Source organism: Oncorhynchus kisutch, linkage group LG6 (genome assembly GCF_002021735.2).
Source record: "Oncorhynchus kisutch isolate 150728-3 linkage group LG6, Okis_V2, whole genome shotgun sequence".
Lineage (NCBI taxonomy): Eukaryota > Metazoa > Chordata > Actinopteri > Salmoniformes > Salmonidae > Oncorhynchus > Oncorhynchus kisutch.
In genome coordinates this window covers 9,432,506-9,455,401 of record NC_034179.2, presented here as the reverse complement: position 1 = coordinate 9,455,401, position 22,896 = coordinate 9,432,506, and the positions used below count along the sequence as shown (strand labels likewise).

At 44.1% G+C, this 22,896-nt stretch overlaps 1 protein-coding gene across 2 annotated transcripts in view; it reads left to right on the top strand.

Moving 5' to 3' along the window:
- arhgap24 (Rho GTPase activating protein 24) overlaps positions 1–22,896 on the top strand; it is a 230,172-nt gene that overhangs the window by 34,554 nt on the left and 172,722 nt on the right. The gene's annotated exons all lie outside the window — the stretch shown is intronic.

Sequence of the window (22,896 nt, the reverse complement as noted above, 5' to 3'; positions counted from 1 at the left end):
CTCATGCTGTACTGCTGTGTGTCTCTCAGTGTAGTGCTACATGTTAAGTCTAAGTCACTGCAACCAGGGTGTCTATAGTGACGCCTCTACCACTGAGATGCAGTGCCTTAGACCACTGAACCAGGGTGTCTGTAGTGACGCCTCTACCACTGAGATGCAGTGCCTTAGACCACTGAACCAGGGTGTCTGTAGTGACGCCTCTACCACTGAGATGCAGTGCCTTAGACCACTGAACCAGGGTGTCTGTAGTGACGCCTCTACCACTGAGATGCAGTGCCTTAAACCACTGAACCAGGGTGTCTGTAGTGACGCCTCTACCACTGAGATGCAGTGCCTTAGACCACTGAACCAGGGTGTCTGTAGTGACGCCTCTACCACTGAGATGCAGTGCCTTAGACTACTGAACCAGGGTGTCTGTAGTGACGCCTCTACCACTGAGATGCAGTGCCTTAGACTACTGAACCAGGGTGTCTGTAGTGACGCCTCTACCACTGAGATGCAGTGCCTTAGACCACTGAACCAGGGTGTCTGTAGTGACACCTCTACCACTGAGATGCAGTGAATAGACCACTGAACCAGGGTGTCTGTAGTGACACCTCTACCACTGAGATACAGTGCCTCAGACCACTGCGCCACCCGGGATGACAATATACAGTACAAGTACAGATGTAGAGATATACAATGCACGTTTAAGGTACAATGACAATGCAGATAGCCAGTGAAGTGTGACCTGCCATTCAATACTCACTAACACATACAATGATTTACAAAGGGGTTTATAAGGTAGTTTATCAACTGTTGATGATTATGGGGTATTGTGTGTAGATTGATGAGGATTTTTATTTTTTATTTAATCCATTTTAGAATAAGGTTATAAATTAACAACATGTGGAAAAGAGGAAGGGGTCTGAATACTTTCCGAATGCACTGTATATGTCTGGAATTATGCTTGTTTAATGTAAGTATTGCCTTGTAACTTAAGCTTAATGCCTTGTTTGTGATTTCATTCATTTGACAAAGTTATTAAATGCAGTTGTATTTAGAATTACATTCTCTTAGAAACACAAAATCGTCTAGAATGTCAGATGGTGAAGCATGATTCAGAATTCCAGAGAACCTGTTTTCACTGCTCCAGAGTCCAATGGCGGTGAGCTTTACACCACTCCAGCCAACCCTTGGGATTGCGTGAGGCTTGTGTGAGGCTGCTCGACCATGGAAACCCATTTCATGATGCTCCCAACAAACAGTTCTTGTGCTGACGTTGCTAACCAATGGGCAGTTTGAAACTCTGGTAGTGAGTGTTGCAACCGAGGGCAGACCATTTTTACACGTTTCAGCACTCGGTGGTCCCGTTCTGTGCGCTTGTGTGACCTACCACTTCGCGGCTGAGTCGTTGTTGTTCCTAGACGTTTCCACTTCACAATAACAGCACTTACAGTTGACCACGGCAGCTCTACCAGAGCAGTGCCACGCTTAAAGTCACTGGGCTCTTCAGTAAGGCCATTCAATTGCTAATGTTTGTCTATGGAGACTGCATGGCTGTGTGCTCGATTTCATACACCTGTCAGCAACGGAAGTGACTCAAATAGCCGAATCCACTACTTTGAAGGGGTGTCCGCATACTTTTGTATATTTAGCGTATTTATACTCGTGCAGTATTCGCTACACTTCATTTTCATTGATAAAGTTGATAAGTAGCTGGCCTACATAACTATGCCATCCCCTTCCTCTGGTACATTGTGTTCTTTGTGTCGATGATTATGTGTGGGAGAGATGTGTACTGGCAGGAACATGGAGACAGAAGGATGGCGTGTTGATGGCAAGACCACACGTCCCCCCCCCCCTATACTCGATGCCATGACCTCTAACCCCCCAACTCTCATTCCTGACATTCCAGTGGGGCAGATCCCAGACTACATTCCCATAGTATTCCCACTCTATTCTATACCATATCCCCAATGGCCTGCCTCTTCTCTATCGTAAACATGTAGATGCCTAAGGAGATAATGTGATGAGTGAGCTGCGTGTGTGTGCATACGTGTGCATGCATCTATGACATCTATGACATGTCTGATGTCACGAACCGGCTCGAAGTTCGTAACAAAAGGGAGACAATGTGGAGATAAAGAATAACAAAATATATTTATTAACTGAAGTAACGTAAATACAATTAACAACAGTGTGTGTTTAGTCAGTAGTGTAAGTGAGTGGTCGCGTGTTTACATGTGATAATGAGGGGTGCTGAAAGGTGCCAACGCAAACAAACAAAACAGCCACAACCAAAATCTGTAAATGTGTCTGCATAGAGAGAGTCTCCTCAATGAATGGGGAAGTGGTGTATTTGTCCTGGTGACACACCCGAGCACAGGGGTGTCCCATTTCTCTGACGACCCTCCCGGCTCCGCCCACCGACATCCTATTAAGGAAAACAAGAGCAAAGAGAAAGAATTCGGCAGACGGAGTGGGAGGGTCGTCACAGAGTGGGAGGGGCGTCACAGAGTGGGAGGGGCGTCACAGAGTGGGAGGGTCGTCACACTGAGGCAACCAGCATCATGTCTGAGGCAACCAGCATCATGTTTGAGGCAACCAGCATCATGTTTGAGGCAACCAGCATCATGTTTGAGGCAACCAGCATCATGTTTGAGGCAACCAGCATCATGTCTGAGGCAACCAGCATCATGTCTGAGGCAACCAGCATCATGTCTGAGGCAACCAGCATCATGTTTGAGGCAACCAGCATCATGTCTGAGGCAACCAGCATCATGTTTGAGGCAACCAGCATCATGTCTGAGGCAACCAGCATCATGTCTGAGGCAACCAGCATCATGTTTGAGGCAACCAGCATCATATCTGAGACAACCAGCTTCATGTCTGAGGCAACCAGCATCATGTCTGAGGCAACCAGCTTCATGTCTAAGGCAACCAGCATCATGTCTGAGGCAACCAGCTTCATGGCTGAGGCAACCAGCATCATGTCTGAGGTAACCAGCATCATGTTTGAGGCAACCAGCATCATGTCTGAGGCAACCAGCTTCATGTCTGAGGCAACCAGCATCATGTTTGAGGCAACCAGCTTCATGTCTGAGGAAACCAGCATCATATCTGAGGCAATTAGCCCTTCCTAGTATCGTGTTTTCTGTTTTCCTGGGCAACAGAGTCAGGCAGATGCTTGTGGTGCTCCTGTGTCAGACAGCCATTAGAGCTAACGAGGCTAACGAGACATCACATTCCATGACTGGGCTAATTAATACCCATGTTAATGCAGCCTCTTCATCACCCTGTTGTGGCTGACTGGGATAATTCATACCCATGTTAATGCAGCCTCTTCATCACCCTGTTGTGGCTGACTGGGATAATTCATACCCATGTTAATGCAGCCTCTTCATCACCCTGTTGTAGCTGACTGGGATAATTCATACCCATGTTAATGCAGCCTCTTCATCACCCTGTTGTGGCTGACTGGGCTAATTCATACCCATGGTAATGCAGCCTCTTCATCACCCTGTTGTGGCTGACTGGGATAATTCATACCCATGTTAATGCAGCCTCTTCCTAACCCTGGTGTGGCTGACTGGGATAATTCATACCCATGTTAATGCAGCCTCTTCATCACCCTGTTGTGGCTGCTTTCACCTAAACTCATAGTCACAGGAACCCTATTCCTTATTTAGTACACTACTGTTGACCAGAGTCCTATTGGTCCTTGTATATAGTACACTACTGTTGACCAGAGTCCTATTGGTCCTTGTATATAGTACACTACTGTTGACCAGAGTCCTATTTATTCCTGGTATATAGTACACTACTGTTGACCAGAGTCCTATTGGTCCTGGTATATAGTACACTACTGTTGACCAGAGTCCTATTGGTCCTGGTATATAGTACACTACTGTTGACCAGAGTCCTATTTATTCCTGGTATATAGTACACTACTGTTGACAAGAGTCCTATTGGTCCTGGTATATTTTTTATTTATTTGACCTTTATTTAACCAGGCAAGTCAGTTAAGAACAAATTCTTATTTTCAATGACGGCCTGGGAACAGTGGGTTAACTGCCTGTTCAGGGGCAGAACGACAGATTTGTACCTTGTCAGCTCGGGGGTTTGAACTCACAACCTTCCGGTTACTAGTCCAACGCTCTAACCACTAGGCTACCCTGCCTCTGTTGACCAGAGTCCTATTGGTCCTGGTATATAGTACACTACTGTTGACCAGAGTCCTATTTATTCCTGGTATATAGTACACTACTGTTGACCAGAGTCCTATTTATTCCTGGTATATAGTACACTACTGTTGACCAGAGTCCTAGGTAAAGTTGTGCGCTACATAGGGAATAGGGTGCCTTTTGTAATGCAGCCATAGACTCATGGGTCAGAGGCCAATAACAGCTCAGTACCCCCTGAGTGAAAGGCGTGAAGTGATGCATTATGGGAGTCTGACCTGCCTGGTCCGTGTCCACATTAAGGGAGAGCTTTAGGCGCCCACTTGGTGTTTTGTCTTCTTTGATTAGAGAAGGTGTGTGTGTGTGTGTGTGTGTGTTTGGGTGTGTGTGTGTGTGTGTGTGTGTGTGTGTGTGTGTGTGTGTGTGTGTGTGTGTGTGTGTGTGTGTGTGTGTGTGTGTGTGTGTGTGTGTGTGTGTTTGGGTGTGTGTGTGTGTGTGTGTGTGTGTGTGTGTGTGTGCGTGTGTGTGTGTGTGTGTGTGCGTGTGTACTGCTCTCTCTGTAGACCAAGGAGATTAACTGCTGGAACAAACTGCTTGGTGCATTAGCCTGGCTGCCCTAGTTACACTCACGTTTCCCTTCACTGACAAAAAAAAACTAAGTTGTTTTTGGTGAAAAAGTGTAGAAAATGTATGTTGACATCATTTGAGTTTTCAAGAAAAGCTATTTTTTTGTCCATTAATATAACATCATATTGATCAGAAATACAGTGTGGACATTGTTAATGTTGTAAATGACTGTTGAAGCTGGAAACTGCAGATTTTTTTATGAAATATCTACAAAAGCATACAGAGGCCCATTATCAGCAACCATCACTCCTGTGTTCCAATGGCACGTTGTGTTAGCTAATCCAAGTTTATCATTTTAAAAGGTTAATTGATCATTAGAAAACCCTTTTGCAATTATGTTAGCACAGCTGAAAACTGTTGTTCTAATTAAAGAAGCAATAAAACTGGCCTTCTTTAGACTAGTTGAGTATCTGGAGCATCAACATTTGTGGTTTCGATTACAAGCTCAAAATGCCCAGAAACAAAGGCCTTTCGTCTGAAACTCGTCAGTCTATTCTTGTTCTGAGAAATGAAGGCTATTCCATGTGAGAAATTTCCAAGATACTGAAGATCTCGTACAATGCTGTGTACTATCTCCCTTCCACAGAACAGCGCAAACCGGCCCTAACCAGAATAGAAAGAGGAGTGGGAGGCCTTGGTGCACAACTGAGCAAGAGGACAAGTACATTATAGTGTCTAGTTTGAGAAACAGACGCCTCACAAGTCCTCAACTGGCAGCTTCATTAAATAGTACCCGCAAAACACTTGTCTCAAGAGTCAAGAGGCGACTCCGGGATGCTGGCCTTCTAGGTAGAGATCCTCTGTCCACTGTCATAGTTCTTTTGCCCATCTTAATCTTGTCTTTTTATTGGCCAGTCTGAGATATGTTTTTTTCTTTGTAACTCTGCCTAGAAGGCCAGCGTCCCGGAGTCGCCTCTTCACTGTTGACGTTGAGGCTGGTGTTTGGCAGGTACTATTTAATGAAGCTGCCAGTTGAGGACTTGTGCGGCATCTGTTTCTCAAACTAGACATTCTAATGTACTTGTCTTCTTGCTCAGTTGTGCACCGGGGCCTCCCACTCCTCTTTCTATTCTGGTTAGAGCCAGTTTGCACTGTTCTGTGAAGGGAGTAGTACACAGGTGTTTTCAGCAGTTTTCAGCTGGGCTAACATAATTGCAAAAGGGTTTTCTAATGATCAATTAGCCTTTTAAAATGATGAACATGCCATTGGAACACAGGAGTGATGGTTGCTGATAATGGGCCTCTGTACGCCTATGTAGATATCCCATAAAAAATCAGCCGTTTCCAGCTACAATAGTCATTTACAACATTACAACAATGTCTACACTGCATTTCTGATCAATTTTATGTTATTTTAATGCACAACATTTTTTTTTTCTTTCTTTCAAAAACAAAGACATTTCTAAGTGACACCAAACTTTTGAACGGTAGTGTGGATTCAAGTTTCAAGTTAAGTTAGTCATATGTACGGGATACAAATGGTGTACCACCCAAGTTGCATGAATTCATTACTGTGGAAAAATGATAAATAGACACAAACAAAACAAACGACAGCGGGACATTACAAAGAAATCCTGACTCAACTATGACCATTGCCTCAATTGATTCCAGCTTGGATTTTCACTCCTGGAATTCCATTCACAGCCCGAGCAAAGAGCAAAGAGCAAAGCAATTTTCTAAAGGGAAGGCAGAGAGCAGTAAAGAACAGTGATCCTATAGCTTCCGAGCCTCAGGGATCTCTAGCGTTGTTCTGGCTTGGCTGGAACAGAGTACTGCTCAATGTTTCAGCTCAGATGGTGTGTGTGTGAGAGTTACAGAGAGAGAGAGAGAGAGAGAGAGAGAGAGAGAGAGAGAGAGAGAGAGAGAGAGAGAGACAATCAGAGAGAGAGAGCTCGTATTCAGCTCAGCGGTGAATTGATTAAAGAGAACAACAGCTGTACTATGGGGTAGTGTTCTCGTTGTTCTGTTCTGTTCCCTTCCTCCTGCCTGCCGCCCACCTCGTCGTTTAGAGCTGTTTGACCCTGCTGTTTGGCCCAGGAGAGGTGTTCTGGGCTGGGCTGGGCTGGGCTGGGCTGGCTTCCAGGAAACCAGCCCTGCTATGGGTCGTGGGTGGATGAGATTTTTAAGGTTATGTTCGAGGAAAACATCTACTTCTGTGAGTTGGTGGCAATGTTTTCTTCTCTGTTGAAAAGCATCAGAAAGGATATTGATGGATCACCCTAAACCCAGCTTCCATAACGGAAGTGGCCTGGTCTGTATTCTAAAAGGGTCTTGGAGTAGAAGTGCTGATCTAGGATCAGATTCCCCTGATCCATAGAAGGCAATTTGTTATCATTGAAAAGGTGGATCCTAGTTAAAGAGAGGGTGATGAAGGGTACAGAGGGTATCGTCACCTCTCTATTTAACCTGTATGTCATCGACTCTTAACAGCGTATCATTACAGTACATACATTGTACGTCAAATAGTCTCACCAATCCTTCCTAATTAGTTTGTGACAAACCTTCCGAGTCGATACTGTAAATAACCTTTATATTTAACCCATATCAAGTGGACAACCTGGTGACATTCATCAACCCCCCAACCAGATTTCATGAGTAGAAAAAGAGGAATCAAGACAGAATCACTCATAACCAGAATACGTTTCCTGTGTGGTCCTCTCTGTTGAACTACTGTGGTCACTGGGAGGTGACATGCAAATTCCTATTGCCAGAAATGTTATGTAAAGACTCTCGTTTCGTGTTTAGAAGATCAACCCCGCTAAACGCAGCCTGATGCTTAAGAGGGGGAAAAATTAAGTTGAAACATTTTGCTGATAGCAAAGCTTGCGGTGATCGAATGTAGAGATATCTATTGCAAACATGCTTGTGCAAAACTGAAAGCAGGAACCACTGCTTTTTAGCAGGGCAAGGCGACCGGAAACATGACTGAATACAAACAGTGTAGCTATTCCCTCTGCAAGACAATCAAACAAGCTAAGCGTCAGTATAGAGACAAAGTAGAGTCACAATTCAACGGCTCAGACACGAGAGGTACAGTATTTGGCAGGGTCTACAGTCAATCACGGACTACAAAAAGAAAACCAGCCCTGTCGCAGACCACAATGTCTTGCTGCCAGACAAACTAAACAATGTAATGGCTTTCTTCGGGTGAAAGAGAGTCGGACCAAAATGCAGCGTGGTTAATTCGATACATGTTTAATAGAAGAATAAACACGATAAATACAAAAACCAATAAACGTACGTGAAAACCGAAACAACCTAAACTGGTGCAATAACACAGAGACAGGAACAATCACCCACAAAACACTCAAAGAATATGGCTGCCTAAATATGGTTCCCAATCAGAGACAACGATAAACACCTGCCTCTGATTGAGAACCACTCCAGACAGCCATAGACTTTGCTAGATACCTCCACTAAGCCACACACCCAATAACTAACAAAACCCCAAGACAAAACACACCACAATAAACCCATGTCACACCCCGGCCTGACCAAATAAATAAAGACAAACACAATAACACTTCGACCAGGGCGTGACAAACAACTTCTTTGCTCGCTTTGAGGACAGTACAGTGCCACCGACACGGACCGCTACCAAAACTCGCAAGGCTGCCGGCCCAGATGGCATCCCTTGCCGCGTCCTCCGAGCATGCGCAGACCAGCTGGCTGGTGTGTTTACGAACATATTCAATCAATCCTTATCCTAGTCTGCTGTTCCCACATGCTTCAAGAGGGCCACCATTGTTCCTGTTCCCATGAAAGCTACGGTAACTGAGCTAAATGACTATAGCCCCGTAGCACTCACATCCGTCATCATGAAGTGCTTTGAGAGACTAGTCAAGGACCATATCACCTCCACCCTACCTGACATCCTAGACCCACTACAATTTGCTTACCGCCCCAATAGGTCCACAGACGATGCAATCTCAACCACACTGCACACTGCCCTAACCCATCTGGACAAGAGGAATACCTATGTAAGAATGCTGTTCATCGATTACAGCTCAGCATTCAACACCACAGTACCCTCCAAACTCGTCATTAAGCTCGAGACCCTGGGTCTGAACCCTGCCCTGTGCAACTGGGTGCTGGACTTCCTGACGGGCCGCGCCCAGGTGGTGAGGGTAGGTAACATCATCAAGGAGAACAACCACCCAAGCCACTGCCTGTTCACCCCGCTATCATCTAGAAGGCGAGGTCAGTACAGGTGCATCAAAGCTGGGACTGAGAGACTGAAAAACAGCTTCTATCTCAAGGCCAAAAGACTGTTAAACAGCCATCAATAACATTGAGTGGCTGCTGCCAACATACTTACTCAAATCTCTAGCCACTTTAATAATAACAAAAATTGGATGTAGTAAATGTATCACTAGCCACTTTAAACAATGCCACTTTATATAATGTTTACATACCCCACATTACTCATCTCATATGTATATACTGTACTCTATACCATCTACTGCATCTTGTTTACATACCCTACATTACTCATCTCATATGTATATACTGTACTCTATACTATCTACTGCATCTTGTTTACATACCCTACATTACTCACCTCATATGTATATACTGTACTCTATACCATCTACTGCATCTTGTTTACATACCCTACATTACTCATCTCATATGTATATACTGTACTCTATACCATCTACTGCATCTTGCGTATGCCGTTCGGCCATTGCTCATCCATATATTTTTATGTACATATTATTTTTCATCAAACGTAGAGATATCTACTGCAAAGATGCTTGTGGTGATCGAACGTAGAGATATCTACTGCAAAGATGCTTGTGGTGATCAAACGTAGAGATATCTACTGCAAAGATGCTTGTGGTGATCAAACGTAGAGATATCTACTGCAAAGATGCTTGTGGTGATCAAACGTAGAGATATCTACTGCAAAGATGCTTGTGGTGATCAAATGTAGAGATATCTACTGCAAAGATGCTTGTGGTGATCAAACGTAGAGATATCTACTGCAAAGATGCTTGTGGTGATCAAACGTAGAGATATCTACTGCAAAGATGCTTGTGGTGATCAAACGTAGAGATATCTACTGCAAAGATGCTTGTGGTGATCAAACGTAGAGATATCTACTGCAAAGATGCTTGTGGTGATCAAATGTAGAGATATCTACTGCAAAGATGCTTGTGGTGATCGAACGTAGAGATATCTACTGCAAAGATGCTTGTGGTGATCAAACGTAGAGATATCTACTGCAAAGATGCTTGTGGTGATCGAACGTAGAGATATCTACTGCAAAGATGCTTGTGGTGATCGAACGTAGAGATATCTACTGCAAAGATGCTTGTGGTGATCGAACGTAGAGATATCTACTGCAAAGATGCTTGTGGTGATTGAACGTAGAGATATCTACTGCAAAGACGCTTGTGGTGATCGAACGTAGAGATATCTACTGCAAAGATGCTTGTGGTGATTAAACGTAGAGATATCTACTGCAAAGACGCTTGTGGTGATTAAACGTAGAGATATCTACTGCAAAGATGCTTGTGGTGATCGAACGTAGAGATATCTACTGCAAGGATGCTTGTGGTGATCAAACGTAGAGATATCTACTGCAAAGATGCTTGTGGTGATCAAACGTAGAGATATCTACTGCAAAGATGCTTGTGGTGATCGAACGTAGAGATATCTACTGCAAAGATGCTTGTGGTGATCAAACGTAGAGATATCTACTGCAAAGATGCTTGTGGTGATCGAACGTAGAGATATCTACTGCAAAGATGCTTGTGGTGATTAAACGTAGAGATATCTACTGCAAAGATGCTTGTGGTGATTAAACGTAGAGATATCTACTGCAAAGATGCTTGTGGTGATTAAACGTAGAGATATCTACTGCAAAGATGCTTGTGGTGATTAAACGTAGAGATATCTACTGCAAAGATGCTTGTGGTGATTAAACGTAGAGATATCTACTGCAAAGATGCTTGTGGTGATTAAACGTAGAGATATCTACTGCAAAGATGCTTGTGGTGATCAAACGTAGAGATATCTACTGCAAAGATACTTGTGGTGATTGAACGTAGAGATATCTACTGCAAAGATGCTTGTGGTGATCAAACGTAGAGATATCTACTGCAAAGATGCTTGTGGTGATCAAACGTAGAGATATCTACTGCAAAGATGCTTGTGGTGATCAAACGTAGAGATATCTACTGCAAAGATGCTTGTGGTGATCAAATGTAGAGATATCTACTGCAAAGATGCTTGTGGTGATCGAACGTAGAGATATCTACTGCAAAGATGCTTGTGGTGATCAAACGTAGAGATATCTACTGCAATGATGCTTGTGGTGATCGAACGTAGAGATATCTACTGCAAAGATGCTTGTGGTGATCGAACGTAGAGATATCTACTGCAAAGATGCTTGTGGTGATCGAACGTAGAGATATCTACTGCAAAGATGCTTGTGGTGATCGAACGTAGAGATATCTACTGCAAAGATGCTTGTGGTGATTAAACGTAGAGATATCTACTGCAAAGATGCTTGTGGTGATTGAACGTAGAGATATCTACTGCAAAGACGCTTGTGGTGATCGAACGTAGAGATATCTACTGCAAAGATGCTTGTGGTGATTAAACGTAGAGATATCTACTGCAAAGACGCTTGTGGTGATTAAACGTAGAGATATCTACTGCAAAGACGCTTGTGGTGATTAAACGTAGAGATATCTACTGCAAAGATGCTTGTGGTGATCGAACGTAGAGATATCTACTGCAAAGATGCTTGTGGTGATTAAACGTAGAGATATCTACTGCAAAGATGCTTGTGGTGATCGAACGTAGAGATATCTACTGCAAAGATGCTTGTGGTGATCAAACGTAGAGATATCTACTGCAAAGATGCTTGTGGTGATTAAACGTAGAGATATCTACTGCAAAGATGCTTGTGGTGATCGAACGTAGAGATATCTACTGCAAAGATGCTTGTGGTGATCGAACGTAGAGATATCTACTGCAAAGATGCTTGTGGTGTATTAATATGAGTAATGCTAATTTCTAATTATTAGTTTCTAGCCTCACTGAAAGGATCCTGATCAAACTATTTATTTTTTGACAACACTATATGATACAGCCAAATAAATATATAATATTTTTTTACATTACAGTGAAGAGTGAATGCATTGAGGCACCTTGATGATGTTACTGTACTGCTGGATGTAACATTTATGAACAAATGTATGGTCATGTACCTAACGTTAGCCCCTTGGAGCTATGTAGGGTGCATCGCATGTCTTAAAATCTCATGGTGGATTAAGGAGCCGTGACTCAGGACAGTCCTGTAGTGCTGTAGTTACATTACTGGTTCCCTGAGTGTCTGTAATGACCACGTGCATTACCCTCCTTTCTCTCTCTCTCTCTCTCTCTCTCTCTCTCTCTCTCTCTCTCTCTCTCTCTCTCACAATCTCTCACTCTCTCAATCTCTCACTCTCTCACTCTCTCTCTCCCTCGTTTGTCTCTCGATTGCTCTGGTTTGTCTCTCTCTCTCTCTCTCTCTATCTCTCTCTCTCACTAACAATCTCTCACTCTCTCAATCTCTCACTCTCTCACTCTCTCTCACTCTCTCTCTCCCTCGTTTGTCTCTCGATTGCTCTGGTTTGTCTCTCTCTCGCTCTCTCATTTGTCTCTCGCTTGCTCTCTCTCTCTCTGTCTCTAGTTTGTCTCTCGTTTGTCTCTCTCGCTTGCTCTCGCTCTCTCGCTTGCTCTCGCTCTCGGTTGTCTCTCTCGCTTGCTCTCGCTTGTTCTCATTTCTCTCGCTCTCTCGTTTGTCTCTCGCTTGCTCTCATTTCTCTCTCTCTCTCGTTTGTCTCTCTCTCTCGTTTGTCTCTCTCTCTCTCTGTCTCTCTCTCTCTCATTTCTCTCTCTCTCTCTCTCTCTCTCTCTCTCTCTCTCTCTCTCTCTCTCTCTCTCTCTCTCTCTCTCTCTCTCCCCCTATCTTTCCACGGTATCTGCAGTCTCAGGACAAACTGTGCTATACACAGAAGCGTAACATGGGGAACAGTGAACTACTACTTGTAGAACTACTACGGCAGCGGCAGTTGATTATTGCTTAGCATTGTGAGAACTATAATCAAGTGTGGAGCTGCAGTGACTATAAGACCATGTGGAGTTAATGAGTTAGCCACTCAAAGTGTCCTCCCATTAAAAACACACATGTACCAACACCGTGGCGTCACAACCTGTTTTTCATCATGCTTAGATCTCTCCAGTGAGTCAGATGCCACAACCAATTTATTCAAAGCTAAACAAGTTCAAATTACAGGTGGTTGATTTTGTTGTCCTTTATTTCGATGTTGCATTCTATTTCCCCAGGACTGTTTCACCCAATCGTTATTATATTATGACCACCCTCCTGGGATTCTGCAGAAACGCATGCAGGGAGTTGATTATTTATTAGGATCTCTGTTAGCCCACAATGGGCTAGTCTTCCAAGGAACTTGTGTTTTCTATTCATCTATTCCCTTTAGTCATCTTGTTAATAAAACGATGGTGTGACACTAAGATTAGAATCAATTAGTCAGCTCATTAGCTCCCAACTCCCACTAATGTAATTTTCCTCTCTCACATAAATTATCTTGAGTCACTTGTATCTTATCTAGAAATAAAGTCACTGATTGCTTATTTTAATTTGGTCTCATCCTCTCATTTCAATTAGAAATGTTCTCATCATCGTAGATGAGATAAGTGATCTGTCTGTTTATCAATAGTAATGAGTTTATCAGAATGGTTTGGGCAGTCATAACATTACCAGACAGATTATTGATGAATTGTTAGGTGGGGATGTGTACCAAATGTATTCAGATCATTTATTTAACTGGGACAGAATAATCAACAATAATACTGAGTTGCATTCAGTGCCAAATTTAGCCAGACAGACATTTTTCATTTGTAATCTTTGAAGATTTCTTATCATTTGAAACATTATTTGTGGTGGTTGTTGTTGAAAGACGGTTTGTGGTATTTCACTATGTGTGTTGCGTGCAAGCCCGGAAGGGGATATGAATACTGCTCTGATTGGAGTACTGTGGGCAGCTGTGCTGCGGCCTAGATTACTGGAACCTCTATGGACTCTCTGTAAATCAGGCTGTTGCTAGGGTACTGGAGCCTCTATGGACTCTGTAAATCAGGCTGTTGCTAGGGTACTGAAGCCTCTATGGACTCTGTAAATCAGGCTCTTGCTAGGGTACTGAAGCCTCTATGGACTCTGTAAATCAGGCTGTTGCTAGGGTACTGGAGCCTCTATGGACTCTGTAAATCAGGCTGTTGCTAGGGTACTGAAGCCTCTATGGACTCTGTAAATCAGGCTGTTGCTAGGGTACTGAAGCCTCTATGGACTCTGTAAATCAGGCTGTTGCTAGGGTACTGAAGCCTCTATGGACTCTGTAAATCAGGCTGTTGCTAGGGTACTGAAGCCTCTATGGACTCTGTAAATCAGGCTGTTGCTAGGGTACTGAAGCCTCTATGGACTCTGTAAATCAGGTTGTTGCTAGGGTACTGAATTCTCTACGGACTCTGTAAATCAGGATGTTGCTAGGGTCCTGAGTCAACTGGGCAGATATAGATAATGTCTCTCCATTTTCTGTATGCTGTATGGTCACAGCAGTTAAATATTAACTATAGTAAGGGGACTATTTTAGTCTGTGCGCGAAGCAATTCATTCATTCAATCAAATTAAAATAAACAAAGGGTCACCTATACTCCCTCTCCGGCCTCTAGGTTACCAGGCTGCTGATTATCATGCGCACCAGTCCCCATCATCACGCGCACCAGTCCCCATCATCACGCGCACCAGTCCCCATCGTCACGCACACCAGTCCCCATCGTCACGCGCACCTGTCCCCATCATCACGCGCACCAGTCCCCATCGTCACGCGCACCAGTCCCCATCGTCACGCGCACCAGTCCCCATCGTCACGCGCACCTGTCCCCATCATCACGCGCACCAGTCCCCATCGTCACGCGCACCAGTCCCCATCGTTACACGCACACCAGTCCCCATCGTCACGCGCACCTGTCCCCATTGTCACGCACACCAGTCCCCATCGTCACGCGCACCTGTCCCCATCATCACGCGCACCAGTCCCCATCATCACGCGCACCAGTCCCCATCGTCACGCGCACCAGTCCCCATCGTTACACGCACACCAGTCCCCATCGTCACACGCACCAGTCCCCATCGTCACGCGCACCAGTCCCCATCGTCACACGCACCTGGACTCCATCACCTCCATGATTATCTTCCCTATATCTGTCACTCACCTGGACTCCATCACCTCCATGATTATCTTCCCTATATATGTCACTCACCTTGACTCCATCACCTCCATGATTACCTTCCCTATATCTGCCACTCACCTGGACTCCATCACCTCCATGATTATCTTCACTATACCTGTCATTCACCTGGACTCCATCACCTCCATGATTATCTTCCCTATATATGTCACTCACCTGGACTCCATCACCTCCATGATTGTCTTCACTATACCTGTCACTCACCTGGACTCCATCACCTCCATGATTATCTTCACTATATCTGTCATTCACCTGGACTCCATCACCTCCATGATTATCTTCCCTATATATGTCACTCACCTGGACTCCATCACCTCCATGATTATCTTCCCTATATCTGTCACTCACCTGGACTCCATCACCTCCATGATTATCTTCCCTATATATGTCACTCACCTTGACTCCATCACCTCCATGATTACCTTCCCTATATCTGCCACTCACCTGGACTCCATCACCTCCATGATTACCTTCCCTATATCTGCCACTCACCTGGACTCCATCACCTCCATGATTATCTTCCCTATATATGTCACTCACCTGGACTCCATCACCTCCATGATTATCTTCCCTATATATGTCACTCACCTGGACTCCATCACCTCCATGATTGTCTTCACTATACCTGTCACTCACCTGGACTCCATCACCTCCATGATTATCTTCACTATATCTGTCATTCACCTGGACTCCATCACCTCCATGATTATCTTCCCTATATATGTCACTCACCTGGACTCCATCACCTCCATGATTATCTTCCCTATATCTGTCACTCACCTGGACTCCATCACCTCCATGATTATCTTCCCTATATATGTCACTCACCTTGACTCCATCACCTCCATGATTACCTTCCCTATATCTGCCACTCACCTGGACTCCATCACCTCCATGATTACCTTCCCTATATCTGTCACTCACCTGGACTCCATCACCTCCATGATTATCTTCACTATATCTGTCACTCACCTGGACTCCATCACCTCCATGATTATCTTCACTATACCTGTCACTCACCTTGACTCCATCACCTCCATGATTATCTTCACTATATCTGTCACTCACCTGGACTCCATCACCTCCATGATTACCTTCCCTATATCTGCCACTCACCTGGACTCCATCACCTCCATGATTACCTTCCCTATATCTGTCACTCACCTGGACTCCATCACCTCCATGATTATCTTCACTATATCTGTCACTCACCTGGACTCCATCACCTCCATGATTATCTTCACTATATCTGTCTCTCCCCTTGGTTGTTTCCTCAGGTGTTATTGACTCTGTTTGCATGTCGGTGCGTTGTTTGTGTTTTTCTTGTTTAATGTTCTGTTCATTTATTTAAACACTCACTCCCTGTACTTGCTTCCCGACTCTCAGCGCATTCGTTACACAAAGTATTTTAAAAATATTTCAAATGGTAGTTGAACCCAGGTCTGTAGGCGATTCTGTTTTCATACTGTAACTCTTATTAAACCAGAGAGCAACACCCCGGGACGAGAATACAGAACAAGCAGAATGCCTTCTGCTAACTCATGTATTATTACTGAGTGGTCATTTGTATGCATAGGGGGGTGGGGGGTGGTGGTGGGGGGGGTACAGCCTTATGCACTTAAAGTAACTTTCTCTGGCGCATATGCATATATTTGGAGATATGAGCGAAGCTGTTCAGTAGATACGGCCGTTCTAGGCTGGTTTCATTACAAGCGTTGTATGATTGACCTACACACTCACATTGTACCTGTAGCATAGAAACTGAATCTATTAGTTAGTCCTCAACGATAGAATACATGGTGCTTATTTCGTTGATCTACTCTTTGCTCAATGAATTCCATCATTCAGTCAGTCGGTCAATTCAGTCATTCATTCAGTCACTGAAAAAAATATTCCTTCACCGAACAAATATATCAGGGAATCTGTTATCTTCAGGGGGAGTCCAATATAATTCATCCACTCAGACTCAAACTATAGAGGAAATGCCATACAACTTAACTAACTAGTCCTCTAGTCTTATCTTATACCCAATTTATACTCCTCTAGTCTCATCTTATACCCAATTTATACTGCTCTAGTCTTATCTTATACCCAATTTATACTGCTCTCTTCTCATCTTATACCCAATTTATACTGCTCTAGTCTTATCTTATACCCAATTTATACTGCTCTCTTCTCATCTTATACCCAATTTATACTCCTCTAGTCTTATCTTATACCCAATTTATACTGCTCTCTTCTCATCTTATACCCAATTTATACTGCTCTCTTCTCATCTTATACCCAATTTATACTGCTCTCTTCTCATCTTATACCCAATTTATACTGCTCTAGTCTTATCTTATACTGCTCTCTTCTCATCTTATACCCAATTTATACTGCTCTAGTCTTATCTTATACCCAATTTATACTGCTCTCTTCTCATCTTATACCCAATTTATACTCCTCTAGTCTTATCTTATACCCAATTTATACTGCTCTCTTCTCATCTTATACCCAATTTATACTCCTCTAGTCTTATCTTCTCCCCAATTTATACTGCTCTCTTCTCATCTTATACCCAATTTATACTCCTCTAGTCTTATCTTACACCCAATTTATACTCCTCTAGTCTCATCTTATACCCAATTTATACTGCTCTCTTCTCATCTTATACCCAATTTATACTCCTCTAGTCTTATCTTATACCCAATTTATACTCCTCTAGTCTTATCTTATACCCAATTTATACTGCTCTCTTCTCATCTTATACCCAATTTATACTGCTCTCTTCTCATCTTATACCCAATTTATACTCCTCTAGTCTTATCTTATACCCAATTTATACTGCTCTCTTCTCATCTTATACCCAATTTATACTCCTCTAGTCTTATCTTATACCCAATTTATACTGCTCTCTTCTCATCTTATACCCAATTTATACTCCTCTAGTCTTATCTTATACCCAATTTATACTGCTCTCTTCTCATCTTATACCCAATTTATACTCCTCTAGTCTCATCTTATACCCAATTTATACTCCTCTATTCTTATCTTATACCCAATTTATACTGCTCTCTTCTCATCTTATACCCAATTTATACTCCTCTAGTCTCATCTTATACCCAATTTATACTGCTCTCTTCTCATCTTAAACCCAATTTATACTGCTCTCTTCTCATCTTATACCCAATTTATACTGCTCTCTTCTCATCTTATACCCAATTTATACTCCTCTAGTCTCATCTTATACCCAATTTATACTGCTCTCTTCTCATCTTATACCCAATTTATACTCCTCTAGTCTTATCTTCTCCCCAATTTATACTGCTCTCTTCTCATCTTATACCCAATGTATACTCCTCTAGTCTTATCTTATTCCCAATTTATACTGCTCTCTTCTCATCTTATACCCAATTTATACTCCTCTAGTCTTATCTTCTCCCCAATTTATACTGCTATATTCTTATCTTATACCCAATTTATACTCCTCTAGTCTCATCTTATACCCAATTTATACTCCTCTAGTCTTATCTTCTCCCCAATTTATACTGCTATATTCTTATCTTCTCCCCAATTTATACTCCTCTAGTCTTATCTTCTCCCCAGTTTATTATTATTATTATTATTATGATTTTTTATACCTTTATTTATCCAGGCAAGTCAGTTAAGAACAAATTCTTATTTTCAATGACGGCCTGGGAACAGTGGGTTAACTGCCTGTTCAGGGGCAGAACGACAGATTTGTACCTTGTCAGCTCGGGGGTTTGAACTCACAACCTTCCGGTTACTAGTCCAACGCTCTAACCACTAGGCTACCCTGCCGTCCTCTATTCTTATCTTCTCCCCAATTTATACTTCTCTATTCTTATCTTCTCCCCAATTTATACTGCTCTAGTCTTATCTTATACCCAATTTATACTGCTCTAGTCTTATCTTATACCAAATTTATACTGCTCTATTATTATATTATAAAGAATTTATACTCCTCTATTCTTATCTTCTCCCCAATTTATACTCCTCTATTCTTATCTTATACTCCTCTAGTCTTATCTTATACCCAATTTATACTGCTCTAGTCTTATCTTATACCAAATTTATACTGCTCTATTATTATATTATAAAGAATTTATACTCCTCTATTCTTATCTTCTCCCCAATTTATACTCCTCTATTCTTATCTTATACTCCTCTAGTCTTATCTTATACCCAATTTATACTGCTCTTGTCACGCCTTGGTCATAGTATTTTGTGTTTTCGTTATATATTTGGTCAGGCCAGGGTGTGACATGGGTTTATGTGTTGTGTTTCGTATTGGGGTTTTATAGGATTTGGGATTGCTATGATTAGGGGTGTGTCTAGTTAGGCTTGGCTGCCTGAGGCGGTTCTCAATCTGGAGTCAGGTGATTCTCGTTGCCTCTGATTGGGAACCGTATTTAGGTAGCCTGAGTTTTGCTTTGTATTTCGTGGGTGATTGTTCCTGTCTCTGTGTAGTGTTCACCAGATAGGCTGTATTAGGTTTCACGTTCCATTCCGTTTGTTGTTTTTTGTATTTATTAGTTATTTCATGTATCGCACTTATTTTCATTAAAGACATGAGTAACCACCACGCTGCATTTCGGTCCGACTCTCTTTCAACAAACGAAGAACGCTGTTACAGAATCACCCACCACACTCGGACCGAGCAGCGTGTTAACAGGCAGCAGCGAAGGGAGGACGTTATGGACAGCAATGGCATGGAGTATACGACGTGGGAAGAAATCGACAGGTGGGCGGCCGACCCAGAGAGAGTGCAGGAGCCCGCCTGGGATTCGCTGGAGCAGTGCGAAGAAGGCTATAGGAAAATGGAGTCGAAGAAACAGACACGGCGGCGCAGAGCGAAACCCGAAAGTCACCCCAAGAAATTTATTGGGGGGGGGGCTCAGAGGGAGAGTGGATGAGTCAGACCTGAGCCAACTCTCCTTGTTAATCGTGAAGAGCAGTTGCAGTGGGAGAGGCTGCATCACTTGGAGAATTGGACATGGGAGGAGGAACTGGACGGAAAAGGACCCTGGGCTCAGCCTGGAGAATATCGCCGTCCCAAGGAAGAACTAGAGGCGGCTAAAGCCGAGAGGCGCTGGTATGAAGAGGCAGCACGGCGACGCGGATGGTAGCCTGAGAGTCGGCCCCAAAAAATTATTGGGGGGGGGGGGGCTTACAAATCAAATCAAATCAAATCAAATTTTATTTGTCACATACACATGGTTAGCAGATGTTAATGCGAGTGTAGCGAAATGCTTGTGCTTCTAGTTCCGACAATGCAGTAATAACGAACAAGTAATCTAACTAACAATTCCCAAAAAAACTACTGTCTTATACACAGTGTAAGGGGATAAAGAATATGTACATAAGGATATATGAATGAGTGATGGTACAGAGCAGCATAGGCAAGATACAGTAGATGATATCGAGTACAGTATATACATATGAGATGAGTATGTAAACCAAGTGGCGTAGTTAAAGTGGCTAGTGATACATGTATTACATAAGGATGCAGTCGATGATATAGAGTACAGTATCTACGTATGCATATGAGATGAATAATGTAGGGTAAGTAACATTATATAAGGTAGCATTGTTTAAAGTGGCTAGTGATATATTTACATAATTTCCCATCAATTCCCATTATTAAAGTGGCTGGAGTAGAGTCAGTGTCATTGACAGTGTGTTGGCAGTAGCCACTCAATGTTAGTGGTGGCTGTTTAACAGTCTGATGGCCTTGAGATAGAAGCTGTTTTTCAGTCTCTCGGTCCCAGCTTTGATGCACCTGTACTGACCTCGCCTTCTGGATGACAGCGGGGTGAACAGGCAGTGGCTCGGGTGGTTGATGTCCTTGATGATCTTTATGGCCTTCCTGTAGCATCGGGTGGTGTAGGTGTCCTGGAGGGCAGGTAGTTTGCCCCCGGTGATGCGTTGTGCAGACCTCACTACCCTCTGGAGAGCCTTGCGGTTGAGGGCGGTGCAGTTGCCATTCCAGGCGGTGATACAGCCCGCCAGGATGCTCTCGATTGTGCATCTGTAGAAGTTTGTGAGTGCTTTTGGTGACAAGCCGAATTTCTTCAGCCTCCTGAGGTTGAAGAGGCGCTGCTGCGCCTTCCTCACGATGCTGTCTGTGTGAGTGGACCAATTCAGTTTGTCTGTGATGTGTATGCCGAGGAACTTAAAACTTGCTACCCTCTCCACTACTGTTCCATCGATGTGGATGGGGGGGTGTTCCCTCTGCTGTTTCCTGAAGTCCACAATCATCTCCTTAGTTTTGTTGACGTTGAGTGTGAGGTTATTTTCCTGACACCACACTCCGAGGGCCCTCACCTCCTCCCTGTAGGCCGTCTCGTCGTTATTGGTAATCAAGCCTACCACTGTTGTGTCGTCCGCAAACTTGATGATTGAGTTGGAGGCGTGCATGGCCACGCAGTCGTGGGTGAACAGGGAGTACAGGAGAGGGCTCAGAACGCACCCTTGTGGGGCCCCAGTGTTGAGGATCAGCGGGGAGGAGATGTTGTTGCCTACCCTCACCACCTGGGGGCGGCCCGTCAGGAAGTCCAGTACCCAGCTGCACAGGGCGGGGTCGAGACCCAGGGTCTCGAGCTTGATGACGAGCTTGGAGGGTACTATGGTGTTGAATGCCGAGCTGTAGTCGATGAACAGCATTCTCACATAGGTATTCCTCTTGTCCAGATGGGTTAGGGCAGTGTGCAGTGTGGTTGAGATTGCATCGTCTGTGGACCTATTTGGGCGGTAAGCAAATTGGAGTGGGTCAAGGGTGTCAGGTAGGGTGGAGGTGATATGGTCCTTGACTAGTCTCTCAAAGCACTTCGTGATGACGGATGTGAGTTCTACGGGGCGGTAGTCGTTTAGCTCAGTTACCTTAGCTTTCTTGGGAACAGGAACAATGGTGGCCCTCTTGAAGCATGTGGGAACAGCAGACTGGTATAGGGATTGATTGAATATGTCCGTAAACACACCGGCCAGCTGGTCTGCGCATGCTCTGAGGGCGCGGCTGGGGATGCCGTCTGGGCCTGCAGCCTTGCGAGGGTTAACACGTCCAAATGTCTTACTCACTTCGGCTGCAGTGAAGGAGAGACCGCATGTTTTCGTTGCAGGCCGTGTCAGTGGCACTGTATTGTCCTCAAAGCGGGCAAAAAAGTTATTTAGTCTGCCTGGGAGCAAGACATCCTGGTCCGTGACTGGGCTGGGTTTCTTCCTGTAGTCCGTGATTGACTGTAGACCCTGCCACATGCCTCTTGTGTCTGAGCCGTTGAATTGAGATTCTACTTTGTCTCTGTACTGGCGCTTAGCTTGTTTGATAGCCTTGCGGCGGGAATAGCTGCACTGTTTGTATTCAGTCATGTCACCAGACACTTTGCCCTGATTAAAAGCAGTGGTTCGCGCCTTCAGTTCCACACGAATGCTGCCATCAATCCACGGTTTCTGGTTAGGGAATGTTTTAATCGTTGCTATGGGAACGACATCTTCAACGCACGTTCTAATGAACAGGGAGTATGGCTATGCCAGGTAGGAGACCTGCGCAAACTCCCTGTGCTTACCGGGGGGCTAAAGAGACCGGGCAGGCACCGTGTTATGCTAGTGAGCGCACGGTGTCTCCAGTGCAGGTGCATAGCCCGGTACGGTTCATACCAGCCCTTCGTATTGGCCGGGCTAGAGTGGGCATCGAGCCAGGTAAGCTTGGGCAGGCTCGGTGCTCAAGAGCTCCAGTGCGCCTGCACGGTCCGGTCTATCCAGAGCCACCTCCACACACCAG